The sequence below is a fragment of the Entelurus aequoreus genome, linkage group LG22, assembly GCF_033978785.1.
Source record: "Entelurus aequoreus isolate RoL-2023_Sb linkage group LG22, RoL_Eaeq_v1.1, whole genome shotgun sequence".
Classification (NCBI taxonomy): Eukaryota; Metazoa; Chordata; class Actinopteri; order Syngnathiformes; family Syngnathidae; genus Entelurus; species Entelurus aequoreus.
In genome coordinates this window covers 17,751,836-17,761,835 of record NC_084752.1, presented here as the reverse complement: position 1 = coordinate 17,761,835, position 10,000 = coordinate 17,751,836, and the positions used below count along the sequence as shown (strand labels likewise).

Sequence of the window (10,000 nt, the reverse complement as noted above, 5' to 3'; positions counted from 1 at the left end):
TCATTTTGACAAATTAATAGAATGATAAATGACACAATATGTTTCTGCATATGTCAGCAGACTAAATTAGGAGTCTTTGTTTGCTTACTTACTAATAAAAGACAAGTTGTCTTGCATTTTCACTATTTTATTTAAGGACAAACTTGCAATAAGAAACATATGTTTAATGTACCCTAAGATGTTTTGTTAAAATAAAGCCAATAATAAAAAAATGTGTGGTCCCATTTATTTAGAAAAGTATCGAAAAGTATCGAAATACATTTTGGTACCGGTACCAAAATATTGGTATCGGGACAACACTAATACATATATCATTGTTAAAAGCGGCCCTCAAAGGGCCCTCGATGAAAACGAGTTTGACACCCCTGTTGTAAACCTAATGATCTAGCTATGAAAATATTGGATTCATAATGAATAATTCCCGCTTGGCGGAAATGTATCAATCACGGTCATGTCCAGAAGTAATTACCTGTACAGTTTTTTTCATAGTTTGGCCTGGGGTGCGACTTATACTCAGGAGCGACTTATGTGTGAAATTATTAACACATCACCGTAAAATATCAAATAATATTATTTAGCTCATTCACGTAAGAGACTAGACGTATAAGATTTCATTAAAATTTAGCGATTAGGAGTGACAGATTGTTTGGTAAACGTATAGCATGTTCTATATGTTACAGTTATTTGAATGACTCTTACCATAATATGTTACATTAACATACCAGGCACGTTCTCAGTTGGTTATTTATGCGTCATATAACGTACACTTATTCAGCCTGTTGTTCACTATTCTTTATTTATTTAAAATTACCTTTCAAATGTCTATTCTTGGTGTTGGGTTTTGTCAAATAAATTTCCCCAAAAAATGCGACTTATATATGTTTTTTTCCTTCTTTATTATGCATTTTCGGCCGGTGCGACTTATACTCCGGAGCGACTTATACTCGGAAAAATACGGTAATAAACGAGGAAGGACTGCAATATACATGCACCTGTGCAATAAGGAGTAAGAGAACGGTTGCATTATGAAATATCCACTATAATAATGAACTTATTTCACGTGTTTCGTTGAGTGCTGCATGTTGTGTGCAACATGATGGATGCTGTCGGGAGGAAGCGGTGAATTTATAGCTGCGAACGTGGCCATCCATTCCCCGAACTGTCCTCCAGGGCGTCATGCTTCTCCTGAGTCCCATCTGTAGGTGACGATCCTGGGAAAGGTCCCACTGCTGGTGCTTGTGGAGGCAGCTGCATGCATGTTAGGCCACGGTTAATTAGCGAGCAATGAAGGTGAGCTGATGATGTACATGTCATAATGACAATAATCATAACGATAAAAGCCAGCCCAATGAGGGCCGATTGAAAGCGAACACACAAACTACCAGTACATTTTAATACACGGGGAAATGGTAAAATAACATATGCAAATTAGTGGCCTGACTGGAAGGTCGTGAGTTCAAACCCCGGCCGAGTCATACCAAAGACTATACAAATGGGACCCATTACCTCCCTGCTTGGCACTCAGCATCAAGGGTTGGAATTGGGGGTTAAATCACCAAAAATTATTCCCGGGCGCGGCCACCGCTGCTGCTCACTGCTTACCGTCACCTCCCAGGGGGTGGAACAAGGGGATGGGTCAAATGCAGAGGATAATATCACCACACCTAGTTTGTGTGTGTGACAATCATTGGTACTTTAACTTTATTTTACTTTATTTTCCCCCATCTTTTTCGATTTTCAATCCTTTTTTTAAAAAATGCTCCAGGGATCCACTAGGGCGGCACTAAAGAGCGGCATGCAGCTCGAGAGCCGCGGGTTGGTGACCCCTGAAATAAGCGATCCAGAATCCAGCCAGACCCACAATGCAATGCGTTTCCACGTCTCACTTTTCAAGCCCCATAACCATGTCTATTACATTGGATTAAAAGAGTGCAAAGGTGACTAAAGGGTGACGCTTCATGGTCAGAGGGCTCTCTTAATTTAAAAAACTGTATTTAGAAGGTCGTAAACATGTTTTTAAAACTCTAAAGGCCTTAGTGGCCACGTGCGTGGACAGCACCTTTTAGCTCTTATTTCCAAAATTGTGTACACTACTGAATTGGGGTCTTATGGCCTCTTATGTGGACACTTATACTGCCATCTGGTGGTGTCAGAAGAGTATAACATACAATGGAATTCGGAGAAAAAAAAAGTGTAAAAATAAGATTTAGCATGAAGTACACGTTTGTTACTTATGGACTAAGTACATCATATCAAAAGATGATTCTTAGTTTTTATTCTAATTAGGGTCCAATAAGCCCAAATAGCAAAGATAAATATAAAAAGAATGTAAACAAACAGCTTGGGCCTTATATTATAATGCTCTAGCTAGAGACATTTTTCATTTATAATGAATAATGTAAGTGCAAGTAAAAACTCTACTATGCAAAGCCAAAGCCATTTATCAACAACACCCAGCCCAAATTGTTTTTGGAAACTGTGGACGTTTGAATCCTCCTTTGGTGAAGTTCATTTACGACTGTCAGGCGCGGAACCAATTAAACGTGATAAACAAGGTAAGACTCTGCATGTAAATGATGAATGAAATGGATAATCAAATATTAAACATCAAGTTTACCTTTATTGATGTGGAGGATCAGGATGAGGGGAGTGTGAGGAGAAGAGTAAAGAGCTACACGACTACAATGAGTTCTCTCTTAAGTTCAGTAGTGTTTCTCACCTTCTTTATCAAAGTGCTGGTACTCACAATTTTCTTTCTATTTTGAAAAAGCACAGAGACTGAGTCACCAACACACGGGATTCATTGTTTGGGCACACTATAATACGTCGGAAAATGGTTGTGATTGTTGGGCCAGTTGGTGTGTGAAAACCGGGACAAGATTTTGGCAAACATTTTGTCGAAATATAATTCTGCATGCACGATCTATGAGATCCAATACATACATTATATTGCCAAAAGTATTTGGCCACTGATCCAAATGATCAGAATCAGGTGTCCTAATCACTTGGCCCGGCCACAGGTGTATAAAATCAAGCACTTAGGCATGGAGACTGTTTCTACAAACATTTGTGAAAGAATGAGCCGCTCTCAGGAGCTCAGTGATTTCCAGCGTGGAACTGTCATAGGATGCCACCTGTGCAACAAATCCAGTCGTGAAATGTCCTCGCTCCTAAATATTCCAAAAAGTCAACTTATAAGAAAATGGAAGAGTTTGGGAACAACAGCAACTCAGCCAGGAAGTGGTAGGCCACGTAAACTGACAGAGAGGGGTCAGCATAGTGCAAAGAGGTCGCCGACTTTCTGCACAGTCAGTTGCTACAGAGTTTCAAACTTCATGTGACCTTCCAATTAGCCCACGTACAGTACGCAGAGAGCTTCATGGAATGGGTTTCCATGGCCGTGCAGCTGCATCTAAGCCATACATCACCAAGTCCAATGCAAAGCGTGGGATGCAGTGGTGTAAAGCACGTCGCCACTGGACTCTAGAGCAGTGGAGACGCCTTCTCCGGAGTGATCACCTGGCAATTTGATGGACGAGTCTGGGTTTGGAGGTTGCCAGGAGAACGCTACATTTCGGACTGCATTGTGCCGAGTGTGAAATTTGGTGGAGGAGGAATTATGGTGTGGGGTTGTTTTTCAGGAGTTGGGCTTGGCCCCTTAGTTCCAGTGAAAGGAACTTTGAATGCTCCAGGATACCAAAACATTTTGGACAATTCCATGCTCCCAACCTTGTGGGAACAGTTTGGAGCGGGCCCTTCCTCTTCCAACATGACTGTGCACCAGTGCACAAAGCATGACGTTAAAGTGCACCCGGCAGTGGAGGCTCCTCTATGGGGTCTTGGGTCACAAGGAGGTTAACCCCTTTACTACTGTTACCCCAGGTGGCCCTTGCAAAGGCCTAGTACCTGACTGCCCCCTAGCGAGGGAGACGGTGAAGACCTCAACGGCGGAGCAGGCGGAAGAAGGTGGATGTAAGAACTACCGCAACGGCTGCGATGGCGGAAGAAGGCACCCCCACATCCATGTGGGCCCGGTTATGGGGAAATAACGACCCAAGACCTCAACGGTGGAACAGGCGGAGGATGATTGCTAACCCTATGGAGCGTCACAACGACTGGGATGGCGGATGAAGGCTGCAGCAGAAAAGGGTTCCCAGTCGTCTTGGACTCCATGCCACTGGACCCTGACCCGGATCTGTCAAGGATCGTGTGGTGACTGTCTGTGCACCAGTCTCCCCACGTTAAACTAAGTCACGCACATAAAGGGATACACCCCTACCAGGAGGATCGTCATACTCGCTTCGAGTGACCGCCGATGATGACAAAGCAAGGTTCATAAAGACATGGATGACAGAGTCTAGTGTGGATGAACTTGACTGGCCTGCACATAGTCCTGACCTGAACCTGATAGAACACCAATGGGATGAATTAGAACGGCGAGTGAGAGCCAGGCCTTCTCGACCAACATCAGTGTGTGACCTCACCAATGCGCTTTTGGAAGAATGGTGGAAAATTCCTATAAACACACTCCGTAACCTTGTGGACAGCCTAACCAGAAGAGTTGAAGCTGTAATAGCTGCAAAAGGTGGACCAACATCATATTGAACCCTATGGGTTAGGAATGGGATGGCACTTCAAGTTTACATGTGAGTCAAGGTAGAGGGCCAAATACTTTTGGCAATATAGGGTATGTCAAACATTTCTTAATGAATCTTTTGTCAACTGAGTTTTGATCACATTTATCTAATATTTAGAATACATTAAAAAAATACATCTGTTGTCATGTCATGGCTTGGCATTGTCTCGCTGAAATGATAACGTTGCTTGGATGGCAACATATGTTGCTCCAAAACCTGTATGTACCCTTCACCATTAATGGTGCCTTCACAGATGTGTAAGTTACCCATGCCTTGGGCACTAATACACCCCCATACCATCACAGATGCTGGCTTTTGAACTTTGCGCCTATAACAATCCAGATGGTTCTTTTCCTCTTTGGTTCGGAGGACACGACGTCCACATTTCCAAAAACAATTTGGGGTGGGTGTTGTTGATAAATTGCTTTTGCTTTAGATAGTATAGTTTTAATTTGTACTTACGGATGTAGTGATGAACTGACCGTGGTTTTCTGAAGTCTTCCTGAGCCCATTTGGTGATATCCTTTACACACTGATGTCGCTTTTTGATGCAGTAGCACCTGAGGGATCGAAGAAGAGAAGAATGTGCAGTGATTTCTCCAGATTCTCTGAACCTTTTGATGATATTACGGACCGTAGATGGTGAAATCCCCAAATTCCTTGCAATAGAGAAATGTTGTTCTTAAACTGTTGGACAATTTGCTCACGCATTTGTTCACAAAGTGGTGACCCTCGCCCCCCATCCTTGTTTGTGAATGACTGAGCATTTCATGGAAGCTGCTTTGATACCCAATCATGGCACCCACCTGTTCCCAATTAGCCTGTTCACCTGTGGGATGTTCCAAATAAGTGTTTGATGAGCATTCCTCAACTTTTTTCAGTCTTTTTTGCTACTTGTGCCAGCTTTTTTGAAACATGTTGCAGGCATCTAATTCCAAATGAGCTAATATTTGCAAAAAATAAAGTTTATCTTGTCTTTGCTGTCTATTCAATTGAATATAGGTTGAAAAGGATTTGCAAATCATTGTATTTTGTTTTTATTCACTGGTTTTGGGGTTTGTATTTATGTAATCCCTGCTGTTGCATCAGAAACCTTTAAAATCATATTGTTTATACACACTTAATGCTAATTTCTGGCTGCTCCATCTGTGGTAGTTTTCCAGCTCTAGTTCGTGACTTGACTGTGTGTCTATAAGAACATTGTGACAAGATGAAACAGTGTTGTATGTAAATGTTAGTGCTAATGTGTCATCCAAATGTGTTTGTGTGGCAGAGATCACAGCTGTATGAACGCGCGAGGCCGCGGGGCTCGGGAAGACGTCCGCCCCAGCTGGACACCCCGAGGAGAGGTCAGAGTCACATTGTGTTGACAGTCTCCTAAGGCAGATGAGAGAGCAAAAGCTGCTTTGCTTCACAACACAGCAATTCATACGTGGGGTCTGCAAGTGAAAACTTTGTCGGATATAATATAACACACATTATACAAATTAGAATTCTCAAACAGAGCCGATGTGTTTTTTGTCTCATTCACGCAACACTCACTACATGGATGTTCCTTTAGTTTTTAGGAGTCTGCATGGTTTGCAAAAAGTCTTGTTCCACAAAACCCCAAACCAGTTGTGTAAATTCCATACTGCAATTAAACTGTATAATGACACTATCTAATTAAATAAGTAATACAGTCATATACCAGAATGCTAATAGTTTCCATGCTGCTGTAGCCCTGAAAATGTTTTTTTTTTATACAAAATACTGTCTGTTCTTTTCATTTTTTTGATCTTTGTTTGTTTGATATTCATTGTAAAGTTCTGCTGTTTTTTCAGTGGGGCCCTGGCTCCACTGCAAGCATGAATAAATAAAGTCAAGTCAAGTCAAGTCAAATCGTGAATAAAAACAGAATAAAATGATTAGCGAATCCTTTTCAAAGTGGTGACCCTCCCCCCGTCCTTGTTTGTGAATGACTGAGCATTTCATGGAAGCTGCTTGTATACCCAATCATGGCACCCACCTGTTCCCAATTAGCCTGTTCACCTGTGGGATGTTCCAAATAAGGGTTTGAAGAGCATTCCTCAACTTTTCTCAGTCTTTTTTGCCACTTGTGCCAGCTTTTTTGAAACATGTTGCAGGCACCAAATTCCGAATGAGCTAATATTTGCAAAAAATAACAAGGTTTATCTTGTCTTTGCAGTATATTCAATTGAATATAGGTTGAAAAGGATTTGCAAATCATTGTATTCTGTTTTTATTTACTATTTAAACAACATTCCAACTTCACTGGTTTTGGGTTTTGTACCATACTTACAGTATAAACACTTTGTAGGACTAAACAAAAGAAAACAAATCTGGCACATTTAACTTAATGGCAAAGACTACTTCCTGGTTACGGCAACACACTATAGCCTCTACACGACTTTCCTCTGTTTGTCTTGGAATTGCAACTGCATGCAAAGTCTACTATATGATACTTGCAAACGATACACAAAAGTGTAAGAAAACACAATATACTGTAACAACTGGACAACACAGTTTTCATCAGCTCTCTGTTAATAAATAAGAAAATATGTCATTAATAAGCTGAGGGGGTGGGGGGGAGTGGCCTGCGGACCTGCAGCGAAGCGGGGTGTGCCAGGATCGGCTTCGAGATCAGCGACCTGGGCGCGTTTATCTAATCACCTGTCGCTCTGTTAAAGGCAGCAGCCGGGAAGGAGAGGGCGGTTGGAGCACGAGCGAGAGGGAGAGCAAAAACTGACACAAACCGATGGCTGAAAAGAACCAAAAGAAACATTTATTGAAAAATAAATCATTTTTCACGACCATGAACGAAGCTGTCATGTCCGTGCTTGGTGGTCTGAAGAACCCGGAGGAGCAAGACCACATAAGCAATTAACATTTATTTACACATTTGAAGACACACATTTGTTACTGTTGTGTATCGTATCAATTCCTAGGTACCTGAAATTGGTACTGGTTGGTATGAAATAGGAATGGTACCCATACCTAGCTGTGACCAATCTGATGTTTACTCAGGTTTGCAGAAATGGAATCCATCTTACTAGAAAATAAACTATTACCGTATTTTCCGGACCATAGAGTGCACTAGATTATAAGGCGCACTGCCGATGAATGGTCTTTTTTCGTATATTAAATAATGGGCGCATTAAAGGAGTCATATTATTATTATTTTTTCTAAATGTAAAACACTTCCTTGTGGTCTACATAACATGTAATGGTGGTTCTTTGGTCAAAATGTTGCATAGATTATGTTTTATAGATCATCTTCAAGCCGCTTTCTGACAGTCGCTTCAGGATGCGCCGTTTTGTGGGCGGTCTTATTCACGTGGCTCACCTTCGGCAGCGTCTTCTCCCCGTCATCTTTGTTGTAGCGGTGTAGCGTGCAAGAACGGGAGTGGAAGAAGTGTCAAAAGATAGAGCTAACTTTTAATGACATTCAGACTTTACTTCAATCAATAACAGAGCAGCATCTCTTCATCCGTCGGAAATGTGTCCCGTGAAAAACCGTCCGACCGGAACTCTACCGGTGTAGTGAGTTTACATTATTCACCCAAGGAACTTTAGTTAAAGTTCCTTGGGTGAATAATGTAAACTCACTACACCGGTATGTTTTAGGGCTTTCATCAGAGTCAGAATCAGAATCAGAATAGTTTTTATTGCCATTGTTTGAGAACGGGTTCACTAACTAGGAATTTTTCTTGGTGCAATCGTGCAACATAAAACACATATATGCGAGTTTACTGCCAGATATAAGTAAGAACTTTACACTACTTTATATTAGAAATGGCAACAGCGGAATCCAAACAAGAAGATAGCGAAAGAGAAGAAGCTTATCGACTACGGTGTCGATGCGGACTACAAATGTGGACACAGGCAATTTTTCAGGATTTATGCAGATCCCAAATACAGATCAGCAGGTACCAGAAGGTAAGAAAAGTTTATTTTGCATAATATTGCGAAACAAAATGCCAGATAATATGTCTTACCTTATACACACACCATAATAATACTCGTATGTTTAATGCGCCGACAATCCATCAAGCGGTGCGGCTTCATAGCTTACCAAAGTCGTACTAAAACATTTTGATAGATTTTTGAGCGCCATGTGTAATGTTCTATACTTTCAATGGAACACATAAAATGTTGGTGTTGTTTACTTGAATCCTATTGGCATCATAGTGCAGTCTACACATATCTCTTATGGTTGACTACCATCCACTGGTCACACTTATGATTTCACCATGTACCAAATAAAATAGCTTCGAGGTGGGTAAGCTCACCCAAACTTATTCCGTACATTAGGCGCACCGGGTTATAAGGCGCACTGTCGAGTTTTGAGGGGGGGAAAAAGGATTTTAAGTGCGCCTTACAGTCCGGAAAATACGGTGATACTTGCGAACAATACACAAAAGTGTAAGAAAACACAATATACTGTAACAACTGGACAGCCCAGTTTTCATCAGCTCTCTGTTAATAAATAAGAAATAATGTCATTAATAAGCTATTAACATTTATTTACACATTTGAAGACACAAAACTGTTAAAATTCCGAGGTACCTGAAATTGGTACTGTATCGCGTCAAATAGGAAAGATACCCATCCCTAGCTGTGACCAATGCAGAATTGGAATCCAGCTCACTACAAAATAAACTATTAATAAATTAACAAATTATAAGACCAGGTTAATTTCCACCTTGTAGATTTTGTCCCTCTGTTGAAAAATGGGTTGTCCCTCCTCCATAAGCATCACTTAGTTCCATCCTTTACAGCAGGGGTGGGCAATTAATTTTTACCGGGGGCCGCATGAGCTACCCGAGCACTGCTGGAGGGCCACATTGACAATATTTCAATTAAATTTTGCTCAATATTATTTTTGATATATACCGTAAGATAAATAATAATAATAATAATAATAATAGTAATACTTCAACATAGTGTGTGTAACAGCATTCCATGACTAATATATATAAATTAACATTAATAATAAATGACAGTAAAATAAGCACACGTATGACTGAGGAGTCATAGTGTAACTTTGTGTGGTGTTTGAGTTGTCCGACTTTTTGTGTGGCCTTAAACGCACCAGTGGTTTAGTGCTATGCGTGTTGGTGACAGATGACAAGTTGGTTTTGGCCTGGTTTGTACGGCAGAAAATGACTAGTTTTTCGAGATATAATTGTTTTACTCATGTTTTTGGTGTGGTTATGTCCGAATATAAACAGTTTTGTTCAATAAAGTGATCGATATAATTCCTGTCCTCGAAGCATCTCGATAGACGTTACAATAATTGAACGGTGTTCAATTGAACGGTGTTGACGAACACCATTAGGGCCGCTTGTTGTCACTGTCAC

General features: G+C 40.9%; 1 long non-coding RNA gene across 1 annotated transcript in view; it reads right to left on the bottom strand.

Annotated features, from left to right (window-relative positions):
* Positions 1 to 843: 843 nt before the first annotated feature.
* LOC133639565 (uncharacterized) overlaps positions 844 to 10,000 on the bottom strand; it is an 80,836-nt gene continuing 71,679 nt past the window's right edge. Inside the window, exons 2-3 of the long non-coding RNA XR_009823818.1 lie at positions 5,120 to 5,197; positions 844 to 1,248 (exon numbers count right to left, since the gene is read on the bottom strand). This is a non-coding gene — a long non-coding RNA (uncharacterized LOC133639565). The remainder of the gene's footprint in view (positions 1,249 to 5,119; positions 5,198 to 10,000) is intronic.